The following is a 451-nucleotide window of genomic DNA, read 5'->3' as shown; positions in this document are numbered from 1 at the left end:
CTGCACACGTGGCCTAGGACCATCTGTCTCACAGCTGTAGATGCTACACACGTGACCTAGGACCATGTGTCTCACAGCTATAGATGCTGCACACATGGTCTAGGACCATCTGTCTCACAGCTATAGACACTGCACACGTGGCCTAGGACCACACGTCTCACAGCTGTAACTGCTGCACATGTGGCCTAAGACTGTAGAAGGAGCTGTGGGCAGGCCTGATTTTCATCCTTCCCGGCTCCCACAGGGCTAGCTTTACACCCAAAATAACAACACACAAATTGTATTCTTTTAAACACTGCCTGGCCCATTAGCTCTAGCCTCTTACTGGCTAACTCTCATATCTTGCTTTAACCCAAATCTAGTAATCTGTGTAGCACCACAAGGTGGTGGCTTACCAGGAAGATTCTAGCCTACATCCATCTTGGGCCTGAGCTTCATCACATCTGCCCTG

This window comes from Microtus ochrogaster, chromosome 7 (assembly GCF_000317375.1).
Source record: "Microtus ochrogaster isolate Prairie Vole_2 chromosome 7, MicOch1.0, whole genome shotgun sequence".
NCBI lineage: Eukaryota > Metazoa > Chordata > Mammalia > Rodentia > Cricetidae > Microtus > Microtus ochrogaster.
The sequence above is the reverse complement of the archived record's forward strand: the minus strand, read 5'-3'. Positions refer to the sequence as shown.